We start from the raw sequence: 15,260 nt of genomic DNA, 5'->3' as shown, positions 1-15,260 counted from the left end.
GGTGTCAGTGACTGTGGGGTTGGTTTATACCAGACAGGAGGAGATTGGTGTCACTGACTGTGGGGTTGGTTTATATCAGACGGGGAGATTGGTGTCAGTGACTGGGGTTGGTTTATATCGGACAGGAGGAGATTGGTGTCACTGACTGTGGGGTTGGTTTATGTTAGATCCGTGTATCTTAATGTTGTGTCCTTCAATAATCAGACAACAGACTGCAGGGAACGATTCAACAGGTGTTTACTGAATGAGAGTTACTCTAGAACTAACTTTACAGATCACTACTCAGGGCTTATATGCAGGTGTGGTCACTGCTGGTACTACAGTATACAGGAGCTGTAAAAAGTAGTTCTCCCCTTAAGGGTACATAACATTACAATTCCTCCCCTTTTAGATTAACAGTACCATAACACTCATTTAACAATTAAATATCAAACTAATTACAATTAACACTTTTAACATGCAACATTAGCTGAAAATAGTCTATTTATAAATTCAGTCTTTGGGGAGGCTTCCTGATCCTTTCTGGATAGCGCCTTTCCCGAGTGTCTTGCTCTTGGTGCGGAGGAGATTCGGGCCCCCTGTCGTCGGTTGGTTCATCAGCTTCCGATGCTACTGTTTCTGCGATAGATGCTACCTGTACGTCGGGTTCATCACCAGGTACGTATGGGCGAGGCATGGGGTTGACTTGTTCCTGTGACTCTAGGATCTGGTCAGCATGGCGTCTCACGATGCTCTCCCCAACGTCCACTGTGTACAATAGTGGGCCCTGCCGTGTGCATATCGTTCCTGGCTGCCATTTTTCTGTTCGGTAGTCGCGGGCCAAGACTGGTTGCCCTACATTGAAGCTCCTTGTTGGCTTCTCATGGATGTGCTGGAATTGCTTACTCTCAACATCTCTTCGTACGTTTGGTCTGAGCAAATCCAGGCGAGATCTTAACCTTCGGTTAAAGAACATCATGGCTGGGGCCTGGTTGGTGACTACATGTGTCGCATTCCGGTAGGCGAACAGGAAATTGTCCACCTTGTGCTGCAGCGGAATGTTGTCATTGTACATAGCCTTTATTGCCTTCTTAAAGGTTTGTACGAACCTCTCAGCCAATCCATTTGTGGCTGGATGATACGGGGCGGATGTGTAATGACATACCCCATTCCTTTTCATAAATCTTCGAAACTCTTCGGACACAAACTGTGGTCCGTTATCAGAGCAAATCTGCTCTGGCAAGCCGTTCCTGGCAAAAATGGTCCGTAGGACTGCAATAGTTTTCTCCGTGGTGGTGGAGGGCATTTTGATCACCTCAGGCCATTTCGAGTGTGCATCCATGGCTATTAAAAACATTGAGTCCATGAATGGACCAGCAAAATCAATATGCACCCGTTGCCATGGAGATGAGGGCCACTCCCATGGGTGTAGAGGGGCATGTGGTGGTGCATTTTGGACCTTCTGGCATCCTGAGCAGCTCTTTGTCAGGTCCTCGATTTGCTGATCGATCCCCGGCCACCACACATAAGTCCTAGCAAGACTATTCATTTTCACCCCTCCCAGATGACCTTCGTGAAGCTCATTGAGCACTCTCTCCCTTAACTTGGGTGGAATTACCACTCGGGATCCACACATCAAGGTCCCCTGGCATACTGACAGCTGTTCTCTTCTGGATGAGAATGCTGGCAACAGTGAGTCGCCATGTGCTGGCCATCCCTTCACCGTCAAATCATATACCCGAGACAGTGTCGGGTCATTTCGGGTCTCCAGTGTTAGTTACTGGCAAGCATTCAATTATAGTCGAATGAAATATTTTGACAGGATCCACTGCTGGTGCTTCCTCCGCAGTAGGCAGTGGCAGGCATGATAGCCCATCAGCGTTTCCATGCTGTTTCGTGCCCTTATACTCGATTTCATATTGGTGCGCCCCTAGAAAAAGGGACCATCTTTGTAGCCGTTGCGCAGTCATCACCGGAACGCCCTTCTTTGGATTAAAGATGGAGACAAGTGGTTGGTGGTCAGTCAGCAAGGTGAACTTCTGCCCGTGCAGATAGTGATTGAACTTTTTCACTCCCCACACTAGGCTGAGGGCCTCCCTGTCAAACTGGCCGTAGTTACGCTCGGCTGAGGTTAGTGATCGTGACGCAAAGGCTATTGGCCTCTCTGAGCCGTCCGAGAATTTGTGCGACAGCACCGCTCCAATGCCGTAGGGTGACGCATCACATGCCAACCGAATTGGTAATGCCGGGTTGTAATGGGCCAATACCTCTTTCGATGTGATTAGTGCTTTGCTCTTCTGGAAAGCTCGTCCACATTCGTCACTCCACTTCCATGGCACCCCAGTTTGCAGTAGGGTGTTCAGTGGGTGTAGTATTGCAGACAAATTTGGCAAGAACTTATGGTAGTAGTTTACCAGCCCGAGGAACGACCTCAGTTGTGACACATTTTCCGGTGCTGGAGCCTTGACTACTGCCTCAATCTTCTCTGGGGACTTATGTAACCCCTCTTTATCGATAACGTGGCCACAATACGAGATCTGTTTTCTAAAAAACTCACATTTGGGGCGGTTAGCTCGGAGCCCATATTCCTGCAATCTAGTGAGCACCTGCTCCAGGTTGGCAAGGTGATCACTGTCATTTTCGCCCGTGACCAGGATGTCATCCAAATAACACTGGGTCCCTGGGATCCCTTGCAGGACTTGTTCCATTGCCCTCTGCCAAATAGCCAGAGCTGATGCTACCCCGAATACCAGCCGGGTGTATTGGTAGAGACCTTTATGGGTGTTGATTGTGGGGTATTTTTTTGATGCTTCTTCTACCTCCATTTGCAGATACGCCTGGGCCAGATCAATCTTAGTGAAGCGTTTCCCTCCAAATAGCGAGGCGAAAATATCTTCAATCCGCGGAAGTGGATATTGTACGGTGTGAAGGACCAGGTTCACTGTTACCTTGAAGTCCCCACAGATGCGAACCTTCCTTGGTTCCCCAGGCGTGCTGCTCAATGACTTTTTCATCACAGGGACGATGGGTGTAGCCCACTCGCTCCAGTCTACCTTGGACAGTACACCTGAATGTTCCAGACTCTCCAGCTCTGCTTCAACGGCTGGGCGGATCGCATAAGGTACCGGTCTGGCCTTAAAAAATTTTGGGCTTGCGTCTTCTTCCATTTTAATCATCGCTGTCATGCCTTTTAGTGTTCCGAGTCCTTGCTGGAACACTTCTTTTGCGTCAGTTAGGATCTTTGACAGTCGCCCAGGTGTGACGTCGTCATCCTTTTTGTCAGCCACAGTCAGTGCCTGTATGGAATGCCAATCTAGCTGTATCTTCCGGATCCATTCACATCCTAGTAGTGGTGGTCCTCCATCTGGCAATACATATAGGTCCATTTTTGGTGTTTCCTTGCCGTTATATATAATGTTCACCCTTATTTTTCCTTTGGGGTAGACTTTTTGCCCTGTGTATGTCTTCAAGACAATCTTTGTATCTCTCAAGGGTATATGTGAGAATAGCCACTTGTAGTCCCTTCGGTTTATGACTGTTAGGGCTGATCCTGTGTCCAATTCCATTTTCACTTGGACTCCTGCTATCTTGAGCGTGACCCAGATAGTTTGGTGATCCTCCGTTTTGATCACATTATGTAGTTTCAGACAACCCAGCTCCTTGCTTCCGGAGTCTGTATCACTCTTCTGTTCGTCTGAACTACTCTCCGTCACCTTATGTACCTTCTTGTACTTCTCCTGTGGAGATTTCTTGCTGCTGGTTTTCTTTCCCGACCTGCAGACTCTTGCTATGTGTCCTACTTTTCCACACTGTCTGCACACTTTGTCCTTGAACCAGCAATCATTATGGTCGTGTGTTGTTCTGCCGCAGCGATAGCACTTCACTGTTCCGTATGACATTTCATTTGTGCCATATTCTTGCGGTCTCCGTTGTATCTCTGCAGCGCCCCGTGCTGCTGCTTCGTGTGATACTGCCATGCTGAAAGCCTTGTCCAGCGTAAGATCCTTTTCTGATAGAAGCCGTTTCTGGGTTCCTTCACTTTGAAGCCCACACACAAACTTATCCCTTAAAGTATCTGCTAGTCCCGTTCCAAACTAGCAGTGTTTCGATAGCTTGCGCAGTTCCGTTAAATACTCAGCATTACTTTCATCTTTATGCTGGTTCCTTTTGTGAAACTTAAATCTTTCTGCTATCAGCAGCGGTGTGGGCTTTAAGTGGTCCTGTAGGATTGACACTATGTTTTCAAAATCCTTTTCTACTGGCTTCTCTGGGGTTACTAGGTTTCGTAGTAAGCCATACGTTTTTGCACCCATTGAATTCAACAATACCAGTGCTTCAAGAACATAAGAAATAGGAGCAGGAGTAGGCCAATCGGCCCCTCGAGCCTGCTCAGCCATTCAATAAGATCATGGCTGATCTGATCCTAACCGCCAATCTACTATCACAGAACCATCTCCTGAACCTAACAGAATTAGACACACGAAATAGGAGCAGGATCAGGCTACACAGCTCCTGGGCCCGCTCCGCTACCCACAGGGCCATGTCCGATCCGAACCTAGACTCATGTATACTTCTATGCGTTCGACATATGCCGTCCAATCTTCGACTTCATTGTTGAACGCTGTGATACTGCCACTCTTCGGCATTTTTGGGTGTGGTTAGACTGGCTGAAAATGGCGTCTCCCGTGCTTTCCTTTCTTCCCTGCTGCGGCTTAAAATGGCGTCTCCCGTGCTTTCCTTTCTTCCCCGCTGTGGCTTAAAATGGCGTCTCCCGCGCTGCTGCCAACGCCGCTCTTGGCGGTCCTCGTATCAAATGGCGATGCCCTGTGGGTTTCGTGCGCTGCTCCCGCACTGTTGCCAATGCCGCTCTCTGCGGTTCTTGTGGCAATGGCAGCGCCTTGCGTTTTCCTGCGCGCCTCTCTCCCCCGTTGATGCTGCTCGGCCCTTGAACACCGGCTGCGCTCTGCTCTCTCGTCTCTCTCTCCCATTGACGCCGCTCGGTCCTGAACACTGGCTGCACCCTGTGCGCTCTGCCCTCTCTCCCCCGTCGATGCTGCTCGGCCTTTTTCTGTGCCGCTCGGTCGGGCTCTAGCCCGTCGCTGTCCGGGAAGGGTCTGCGCAGTACCTGTTGCCAGCCCGTTTCGCTGGACCACCGTGACTGGAAAGCCAAGCCTGGCTCTCGACAGCCTCCCCTGCGATGCTCAAATCTCCGCTGGATGACTGGGTGGTTGCCCGTGGTCGACGCCCGTGCTTCTGGATTCGACCTCCTTCCACTGTTCTCCAGGAGCGAATCCCTGGGAGGTGATGCAGAGTTGCAGGTAGGTTCGAATCTACCTCGTCGCCAATGTTAGATCCGTGTATCTTAATGTTGTGTCCTTCAATAATCAGACAACAGACTGCAGGGAACGATTCAACAGGTGTTTACTGACTGAGGGTTACTCTAGAACTAACTCTACAGATCACTACTCAGGGTTTATATACAGGTGTGGTCACTGCCGGTACTACAGTATACAGGAGCTGTAAAAAGTAGTTCTCCCCTTAAAGGTACATACATTACAGTTTATATCAGACAGGAGGAGATTGGTGTCAGTGACTGTGGGGTTGGCTTATATCAGACAGGAGGAGATTGGTGTCGGTGACTGGGGTTGGTTTATATCAGACAGGAGGAGATTGGTGTCATTGACTGGGGTTGGTTTATATGAGATAGGAGGAGATTGGTGTCCGTGACTTTGGGATTGGTGCCCTTGAGAAGGTGGTGGTGAGCTGCCTTCTTGAACTGCTGCAGTCTGTGTGGTGAAGGTACTCCCACAGTGCTGTTAGAGAGGAAGTTCCAGGATTTTGACCCAGTGACGATGAAGGAATGGCGATATATGTCCATGTCGGAATGGTGTGTGTCTTGGAGGGGAGCTTGGAGGTGGTGGTGTTCCCCTGCGCCTGCTGCCCTCGTCCCTCTAGGTGGTGGAGGTGGCGGGTTTGGGAGGTGCTGCTGAAGAAGCCTTGGCGAGTTGCTGCAGCGCCTCTTGTCGATCAGAGGTTCTGAACCGGGGTCCGTGAGAAGGTTTCAAGGGGTGGGCCCAGAAATTCTCTCCCTCTTTCATTCTTTCTCTGACAAGCAGCCCTCACACCGGGCGCCGGCTCAGTTCCCATTGAGCAGCCGCAGGGGAAGCGATGTGGGGCACGATGGGGCAAAGGCTGCGGAAGCCGCCCCTCGCTCGCTGACAATTGGGTTGATCCAGATTCCCATTATCTCCATCCAGCCTGTTGCCCCCATCTCCCCCCTTCCCCCCTACAAATCCAGGCTAGGGTTTATTGGAGGTTGGGGCCATTCCCAACTCCAGGAGCCCAGCCCGCTGAACACCTTCTCCCACTGGAACAGGAGCAGTGCGCAGGCGCAGTTTGCGGGACCCGCAGCTCCAGCCGCCGCTCGCCCTCACACCAGGCGGCGCCACTGAGCAGGACAGCCCACGGCCTCGGGGTTTGGTCCCGTCAACCGTCAATCAAAGGCCAGCAGCCAATCTGCTTGGCCCAAGTCCCGCCTCCAACCGCCGTCCATTATTGGGATGAAATTCAAAGCGCCGTGAGCGGGAGCTCAAACTGTCAATCAACAATCAGCCCCGCCCACTGCACCTGCTCACTCTCCGATTGGTGGCTGCTGGGGTGGGCGGGGCAATAAAGGTCCAATCAGTGCACTCCCCGCCTCCGCCTGGGAGTTGGGCTTTGCTCAGGTGAGCAGATCACGTGGACTGGAAGGAAGGTGGCCACAAGGCAGCTTGTGCAGTCACTGGGCCTCTTGTATTGGAGAATCAAGGAGGAGGGAGTTTAAAACATACTATTACCACACATGATAGCCAAATAACTATTCATTTCAAAAAATAAAGCACAGTGATTTCAAATGGAAAGACTTGTTTTTGTGACTGGAAGCCTGTGGCCAGTGGGGTACCGCAGGGATCGGTGCTGGGTCCCTTGCTGTTTGTGGTCTACATTAATGACTTGGATATGAATGTAAAAGGTATGATCAGTAAGTTCGCGGATGACACAAAAATTGGTAGGGTGGTAAATAGCAAGGAGGGTAGCCTCAGTCTGCAGGACGATATAGATGGGTTGGTCAGATGGGCAGAACAGTGGCAAATGGAATTTAACCCGGAAAAGTGCGAGGTGATGCACTTTGGGGGGACTAACAAGGCAAGGGAATACACAATGAATGGTAAGACCCTAGGCAAGATGGAGGGTCAGAGGGATCTGGGTGTGCAAGTACACAGATCCCTGAAGGCGGCGGAACAGGTGGATAAGGTGGTAAAAAAGGCATATGGGATACTTGCCTTCATTAGCCGAGGCATAGAATATAAGAGCAAGGAGGTTATGATGGAGCTGTACAAAACACTGGTTAGGCCACAGCTGGAATACTGTGTGCAGTTCTGGTCACCATACTACAGGAAGGATGTGAACGTTTTGGAGAGGGTGCAGAGGAGATTCACCAGGATGTTACCAGGGCTGGAGCGCTTCAGCTATGAAGAGAGACTGGGCAGATTGGGTTTGTTTTCCTTGGAGCAGAGGAGGCTGAGGGGGGACATGATTGAGGTGTACAAAATTATGATGGCATAGATAGGATGGATACAGAGGAGCTTTTACCCTTAGTAGAAGGGTCAATAACTAGGGGGCATAGATTCAAGGTAAAGGGCGGGAGGTTTAGAGGGGATTTGAGAAAGAACTTTTTCACCCAGAGGGTGGTTGGAGTCTGGAACTCACTGCCTGAAAGGGTTGTGGAGGCAGGAACCCTCACAACATTTAAGAAGCATTTGGATGAGCACTTGAAATGCCATAGCATACAAGGCTACGGACCCAGTGCTGGAAAATGGGATTAGATTAGACAGGGCTTGATGGCCGGCGTGGACACGATGGGCCGAAGGGCCTCTATCCGTGCTGTATAACTCTATGACTCTATGACTTACATTTATAGAGAGGCTTCTGTGATCTCAGAATGTTCCAAATCGCTTTACAAACAATGAATACTTGTGTTGTGTTACAGGGGGTCCGAGGAATTTTTATAACATGGGAGGGGCCTCAGAGAACCCCTGATCTACACTGTCCCATCAAACACTCCCAGGGCAGGTACAGCACGGGTTAGATACAGAGTAAAGCTCCCTCTACACTGTCCTATCAAACACTCCCAGGGCAGGTACAGCACGGGTTAGATACAGAGTAAAGCTCCCTCTACACTGTCCCATCAAACACTCCCAGGGCAGGTACAGCACGGGTTAGAAACAGCGTAAAGCTCCCTCTACACTGTCCCATCAAACACTCCCAGGGTAGATACAGCACGGGTTAGATACAGAGTAAAGCTCCCGCTACACTGTCCCATCAAACACTCACAGGGCAGGTACAGCACGGGTTAGATACAGAGTAAAGCTCCCTCTACACTGTCCTATCAAACACTCCCAGGGCAGGTACAGCACGGGTTAGATACAGAGTAAAGCTCCCTCTACAATGTCCCATCAAACACTCCCAGGGCAGGTACAGCACGGGTTAGAAAGAGCGTAAAGCTCGCTCTGCACTGTCCCATCAAACACTCCCAGGGTAGGTACAGCACGGGTTAGATACAGAGTAAAGCTCCCTCTACACTGTCCCATCAAACATTCCCAGGGCAGGTACAGCACCGGTTAGATACAGAGTATAGCTCCCTCTACACTGTCCCATCAAACACTCCCAGGGCAGGTGCAGCACTGGGTAGATACAGTGTAAATCTCCCTCTACAATGTCCCGTCAAACACTCCCAGGGCAGGTACAGCACGGGATAGATAAAGAGTAAAGCACCCTCTGCACTGCTCCATCAAACACTCCCAGGGCAGGTACAGCACGGGTTAGATACAGAGTAAAGCTCCCGCTACACTGTCCCATCAAACACTCCCAGGACAGGAACAGCACGGGTTAGATACAGAGTAAAGCTCCCTCTACACTGTCCCATCAAACACTCCCAGGGCAGGTACAGCACGGGTTAGATACAGAGTAAAGCTCCCTCTACACTGTCCCATCAAACACTCCCAGGGCAGGTACAGCACGGGTTAGATACAGAGTAAAGCTCCCGCTACATTGTCCCATCAAACACTCCCAGGACAGGTACAGCACGGGTTAGATACAGAGTAAAGCTCCCTCTACACTGTCCCATTAAACACTCCCAGGGCAGGTACAGCACAGGTTAGATACAGAGTAAAGCGCCCTCTACACTGTCCCATCAAACACTCCCAGGGCAGGTACAGCACGGGTTAGAAACAGCGTAAAGCTCCCTCTACACTGTCCCATCAAACACTCCCAGGGCAGGTACAGCACGGGTTAGATACAGAGTAAAGCTCCCGCTGCACTGTCCCATCAAACACTCCCAGGGCAGGTACAGCACAGGTTAGATACAGAGTAAAGCTCCCTCTACACTGTCCTATCAAACACTCCCAGGGCAGGTACAGCACGGGTTAGATACAGAGTAAAGCTCCCTCTACAATGTCCCATCAAACACTCCCAGGGCAGGTACAGCATGGGTTAGAAACAGCGTAAAGCTCCCTCTGCACTGTCCCATCAAACACTCCCAGGGCAGGTACAGCACGGATTAAATACAGAGTAAAGCTTCCTCTACACTGTCCCATCAAACACTCCCAGGGCAGGTACAGCACCGGTTAGATACAGAGTATAGCTCCCTCTACACTGTCCCATCAAACACTCCCAGGGCAGGTACAGCACTGGTTAGATACAGTGTAAATCTCCCTCTACAATGTCCGTCAAACACCCCCAGGGCAGGTACAGCACGGGTTAGATACAGAGTAAAGCACCCTCTGCACTGTCCCATCAAACACTCCCAGGGCAGGTACAGCACGGGTTAGATACAGAGTAAAGCTCCCGCTACACTGTCCCATCAAACACTCCCAGGGCAGGTACAGCACGGGTTAGATACAGAGTAAAGCTCCCTCTACACTGTCCCATCAAACACTCCCAGGACAGGAAGAGCACGGGTTAGATACAGAGTAAAGCTCCCTCTACACTGTCCCATCAAACACTCCCAGGGCAGGTACAGCACGGGTTAGATACAGAGTAAAGCTCCCTCTACACTGTCCCATCAAACACTCCCAGGGCAGGTACAGCACGGGTTAGATACAGAGTAAAGCTCCCTGTACATTGTCCCATCAAACACTCCCAGGACAGGTACAGCACGGGTTAGATACAGAGTAAAGCTCCCTCTGCACTGTCCCATCAAACACTCCCAGGGCAGGTACAGCACAGGTTAGATACAGAGTAAAGTTCCCTCTACACTGTCCCATCAAACACTCCCAGGGCAGGTACACGGACATGTTACCAATACCTCCCCTGGATACCAAGGCTAGGGGAGGCACTCTGGATGGTATGGGGAGCTAAGACTTGTCCATGAGAGTAATGTCCATGAGAGTACCTGAAGCTATGAGAACTGAAATAATCAGAGTAATGATCGGATGTTAGTCGTGTCTCAGTGGGAGCTCTCTCTCTCTCTCGTTTCTGAGTCAGGAGGTTGTGGGATCAAGTCCACCTCCAGAGACTTGAGAACACAATCTAGGCTGACACTCCAATGAGTACTGAGGGAGCGCTGCACTGTCAGCGGTGCCGTCTTTTGGCCGAGACATTCAAGCGAGGCCCCATCTGCCCTCTCAAGTGGACATAAAAGATCCCATGATGTTATTTCGAAGAGCAGGGGAGTTCTCCCTGGAGTCCTGGCCAACATTTCTCCCTGAACCAACATCACTAAAACAGATCATCTGGTCATTATCACAGAGCTGTTTGTGGGAGCTTGCTGTGCACAACGTGGCTGCTGCATTTCCTACATTACAACAGTGACTGTTCTTCAAAAGTACTTCATTGGCTGTAAAGCGCTTTGGGATGTCCTGAAGTTGTGAAGGTGCTGTATGAATACAAGTCTTTCTTTAACACAGGAGAAAAGGCCCAGAATGGAACAGTCGGTAACAGGACATCAATTAGTCTCCTCTTATCTTAGAGACATCAAGGACTCGATACAAAGTGTGTTTGGAACAAAGCAGATTCATTTGACTTATTTCCAGAATATTAAACTCCAGCCCAATTAGTGGGGTTATTAACATCAGCAGAAACAAATCGATTCAATCCAGCCCGCCATGGCCTGGCTTCGAGGCTGAACCTCCGCTGCACCTGACCCCAGCCCACATAACGTCAGGAAGTGGGTCATTGTCTCCGAGGCAGCAGGGGAGTCACAACCACAAACAGAGGCAGACCAATGGAATCTGCCATTTGCTGTATCAATGTGTCTGGCTCTGTTCCATGGAGGAGCCGGCAGATTTCCAGTTTCACCCACCCCTGCCCTCCGATCTGCAAGCTCCCTGTCAGCCCTGGTTTAGCGGTTGGTGCTGGATATTGCACAGATGAGGCCCGGCCAGCAAAATGGCTGGGTCCTCTCGCCAAGGACATTGGACAGGCAGCACCATTGCACCGCTCACCCGATGTCCACCCAGAGTGAAAATCAGCCCCAAGAAGTCTAAGCTCAGCAATCTCAGCAACGTCAAACACATCCAAGATCCCCGATCAGCTGCAAGAGAAGGATCGACATTCCATTCTTGCCCATGTGCCAGTTGCAATTGAGCCTTTCTTTGAAAATGAGCCTGACTGAATGATCTGATCTGTGGTGTTTAATGGACTTGGGAAGCCAATCCTTGTTGGAAATATGAAACTGAACCCCGTATTTATTGAAAATATCAAATCTACCTTATTCAGCTGACTGATGCATCTCAATGGCAAGAGCATTGCGATAATAAAGGTTTGCAAATCAGAGCTGAATTTGATATTTCCCAAAAAATCAACCTCAATGTTTCACAAATCCGAGATGTTCCAAGAGTTTTCAATGCGGAGGACCAGACTGGATGATGGTAAATATTTGGGCATCTCCAAGCACACTGCCTGACACTGAATTGTCCTCCACATTACAAGCTGTCTTATCCTCTTCAGCAATGCACATCTTCAAATGAGAGAAAAGGTCGTCGCGTGTCTGGGTTTCTTCCTGCACAATGGACCTCCAGTTTGTTCCCATTTGCTCACTGCAGTGAAGAGATCACTGCTTTGCTGTCAGATCACAGGCCAAATGTCAGAATTAAAGCAATTGTGGTGATAAGAGTAGCTGGAACATTATTAAGGATCAGAACCAAACTATTGTCAGGAGAAGTTTGCTTGAGTTGTGTTTGGAAACAGCAGGGGGGTGATTTTAATCTCACGCACCCGACGGGAAACTAATGCGATCAGATCGGCCGCTTGTTTTACACCCCGCCCGATTTCACTTTCGACTGAAATCATTGGAGAACAAAATCAGGGAAGGTGTAAAACAGGCAGGAAATTCAATCCCGTCAGGTGGGGGAGGTTCAAATTACCCCCAGCATATCTGAACTAGAAGGACAACTACTAAAAATGGCCAAAAGGACCATAAAATAACGATGGAAATTGCCTGAGCAGTTCCACAGCAACACGAATCCCCAAATGGGAAACTTTCTGCTTTCTAACCTCGTACACTATTTATCTACAAAGTACATCTCTACTTATCATCAACAGCAAGCTGCAATATCACTTATTGGAATATGATTGTTTGACTAAGTAAGAGTTTAGCCAAAGAACTACCTGCAGTTATTTTACAAATATAGTATTTTCTTACTTTAAGCAAACCCTTTGAATTTTCTTTTGCCTTTTATTTTTTGTTGTGTGTTTTTTTCTCTTTAGGTCCCTGCACACAACCAAAGCATTCTCAGCTGAGGGAACAGGTGGGCAGCTTGCGCTGACCCTGCCGTTCTACTGTGACCCGTGGGGTCTCACCCTCCAAATGGACTTCCTTGTGGGGACACGCTCACTTTCTGTTGACCCCCTCTTTCTTCCCGACAGTCCAGTAGAGATTAAGGATTTGCAGTGTGAGGGAGAATGGGCATAAACCCACATCCCACCATTCTTTGGTGCCATTTGTTGAGCTGGCATGCTGTGCCCGTCTCCGTTAATGACTTCTGATTTCTTCAGTTTTTTGAAGCAGAAACAGTGTCCAGAAAGAGCTACTTGTACTTCAAAAGACTCGAGCCACTCGGCCAAACAGCCACGTGGACTTTCAGTCCAACATATACTCCATCGATCGATCGAGCACTCATTTCATTCATTTAGTAACGGCAGATTTTACTATCTTACACCACATTCTGTGTATTTAGGATAGTTTCTGATGACTATCTGAATTTATGTTGATAAATTATTGGGCGGGTAGAAGTGGTGCGATGCTCAACATTAAGAGTCGGACAGTTTCCGATTCACCAATTGAACACTTTGCTCTCACCAACGTGCGTGGTCCCTTTAAATATGCTGCGCAGTTTCTCTCCCAGCGGCAGGAGCTGGTGAGCGGCCTGCGCGGATCCTCGCCATTGCTGCGCCACCGTGCAGCCACGCACCTTAGGGGCAACATTGGTGTGCGGTCCTCAACAGCTCACCACAACTTGTTCAGTGGCCCTCCAGCCCAAATCATTGCCCACCCATGCCCAAAACCATCTTTAATGGGATTCTGCCTCCTGACGGAGCTGGGAAAGATTTTGCCATTTTTACCACAATTGAGCACCACCTTCTTTTCCAAAGATCTCTGAGCTTCTCTATTGCTGCTTTTGTCTCCCTCAACTGTGGGTGATATTTCTCTCTATTCTCCTGTAAACTGAATTCATCTTGATCTGAACTGGGTTCAATGTAAGACAGTTCAGGGAGTCAGGCATCATTCACCCCTAGACCTACGCTGGCTGGTAAAACCCCAGTCATTTCCTTAGTAAGGATTCCTCTGGTTCCTCGCCATATATTTGTCAGGATACCGAAACCCAGCTTTCTTAAAGCCAACTCCTGGAGGCCCCACTCCCTGAGCCTACAACCTTCAGCAGGGTCAGTGGTGGAGTTCCACAGCAGGAGTGAACCCAACTGTCAGAATGAACATGGTTCAGTCCTGGATGTGATTAACAGCAGCAATAACAGCAGAATCCAACCCCTGCAGTCACTTGTGAACTTGCTGATGTGTCAGCAGGTTGTATGACCGAGTGAATCCCTTCCCACACTCGGAACAGGTGAATGGCCTCTCCCCAGTGTGAGTGCGCTGGTGTCTCAGCAGGATGGAGCTCTGAGTGAATCCCTTCCCACACACTGAGCAGGTGAATGGCCTCTCCCTAGAGTGAACTCGTTGGTATGCCAGCAGGCTGCAGTTCTGAGTGAGTCACTTACCACACACTGAGCAGGTGAACAGCCTCTCCCCGGTGTGAACTCGCTGGTGTGTCAGTAGGTGGGATGAATTTGTGAATCCCTTCCCACACACTGAGCAGGTGAATGGCCTCTCCCCAGTGTGAACTCGCTGGTGTGTCAGAAAGGTGGTTCAATTCGTGAATCCTTTTCTACAGTCAGAGCAGGTGAACGGCCTCTACCCAGAATGAATTCGCTGGTGTGTCAGCAGATCCCTTTTGCTTTTAAAGCTTTTCTCACAGTCAGAACATTTAAAAGGTCTCATGTTTGTGTGAACAAGTTGGTGTCTCAGTAGCTGGGATGACTAAGTGAGTCCCTTCCCACACACGGAGCAGGTGAACGGCCTCTCCCCAGTGTGAATTCGCTGGTGTGTCAGCAGGTCACTTGACTGAGTGAATCCATTCCCACACTCAGAGCAGGTGAACGGTCTCTCCCCGGTGTGACTGCGCCGATGGGTTTCCAGCTGATACGGGTCATCAAATCCTTTCCCACAGTCCCTACATTTCCCCAGTTTCTCCCTGGTGTGACTGCGCTTGTGTTTCGCCAGGCCAGAGGATCGACTGAATCCTCGTCCACACACACAACACGTGTACGGTTTCTCCCCGCTGTGAACTGTGCTTTTTGCTTTCATGTTATGTCTGATGATATTCAGGTCCTGCTGAATTGAGTGACTCTGTCAGATCTTGATGTTTGAGTTAAATATCCTGTCTACAAATCCTCCCCTTCTAATACCCTGTAAAATGAATATAAAACAAGAAAATGGAGCATGAGAGAGAACACACAAAAACACAAAGACAGGTTGTGAAATTGAGCTCAATAAATCTGGGAATTTGTTGGGCCAGTACCAGGAAAAAAGTAATGATGAAAGCTGCCGGATTGTCATTAAAATCCCAACTGGTTCACTAATGTCCCACAGGGGTATGGGGATCGGGCGGGAAAGTCAAGTTGAGGTCGAAGATCAGCCATGATCTTATTGAATGGTGGAGCAGGCTCGAGGGCTGTATGGTCTACTC

General features: G+C 49.5%; 1 pseudogene; it reads right to left on the bottom strand.

The window, feature by feature from the left end:
• Positions 1 to 14,008: 14,008 nt before the first annotated feature.
• On the bottom strand, positions 14,009 to 14,878 carry LOC147083962 (uncharacterized; annotated as a pseudogene).
• Positions 14,879 to 15,260: the final 382 nt, after the last annotated feature.

This window comes from Somniosus microcephalus, unplaced genomic scaffold (genome assembly GCF_052327205.1).
Source record: "Somniosus microcephalus isolate GS21.2 unplaced genomic scaffold, FLI_Smic_1.0 scaffold10, whole genome shotgun sequence".
In the NCBI taxonomy this organism is placed as follows: domain Eukaryota; kingdom Metazoa; phylum Chordata; class Chondrichthyes; order Squaliformes; family Somniosidae; genus Somniosus; species Somniosus microcephalus.
Note: the sequence above shows the minus strand (reverse complement) of the source record. Positions and strands in the feature narration are given on the sequence as shown.